Here is an 831-nt window from a genome sequence, read left to right as displayed (position 1 = left end):
AAACATCTTTTGGAAATTGATCTTAATGCCTTGATTAAAAAAATTAAGAAAATCCAACCTTTTAAGGACACCAATTTTCTTTGTGAACGAATAATGTATTGTACATAAATAAATGTTCTTCCTTAATATACATGGGGTATAAGTATCCACAACCCTATGTTAAATTCCCATAGAGGCAGGCACATTTTTATTTTTAAAGGCCAGTGATTTCATGGATCCAGGATACTATGCATCCTGATAAAGTTCCCTTGGCCTTTGGAATTAAAATAACCCCATATCATCACATACCCTTCACCATACCTAGAGATTGGCATGGGGAACTTTCCATAAAATCATCTCTCAATGCAAATCGAACCAAAATAAAACCATGCCAAGCCCTAGGTATGGTGTAAAGTTTGAACTTCACACAGCAGAATAGACGCTTCAGTGAAGTGTTCGACATCATATAAAAGTGTTATTGTTGTCAAAGAATGTCTTCTGCTTACAGTAGATGAAATTATGAATGCAGCGTTTTGGTTGTTTATATCCATTTTGAGTCTGAGATTGTACCAAGCTGCACTGAGGCAGACAGACATGTTTAAAGAGTATTTTATTGTAAAATGTAAACTCAAACTATTTAAATGTAATTCATTGAATTACCCTAGAATAGTCGAGAAAGAGAGTGCTGCACATATGGATAAAGACTGACCTTGAGTGACACACTGGCCAGTGGAACATTCTGTGGTATTTACAGACAAGCATGCAGCAGAGAGCATCCTGTTTGCTCGCTGGACTACCTGTGTGTGAGTGTAAGTGTGAGAGTGTGTGTGTGTGTGTGTGTGTGTGTGTGTG

At 37.2% G+C, this 831-nt stretch overlaps 1 protein-coding gene across 7 annotated transcripts in view; it reads left to right on the top strand.

Annotated features, from left to right (window-relative positions):
• cblc (Cbl proto-oncogene C, E3 ubiquitin protein ligase) overlaps nt 1–831 on the top strand; it is a 13380-nt gene that overhangs the window by 3885 nt on the left and 8664 nt on the right. The gene's annotated exons all lie outside the window — the stretch shown is intronic.

The sequence above is a fragment of the Etheostoma spectabile genome, chromosome 6, assembly GCF_008692095.1.
Source record: "Etheostoma spectabile isolate EspeVRDwgs_2016 chromosome 6, UIUC_Espe_1.0, whole genome shotgun sequence".
Taxonomy (NCBI): domain Eukaryota; kingdom Metazoa; phylum Chordata; class Actinopteri; order Perciformes; family Percidae; genus Etheostoma; species Etheostoma spectabile.
This window is presented reverse-complemented; position numbering and strand designations above follow the sequence as displayed.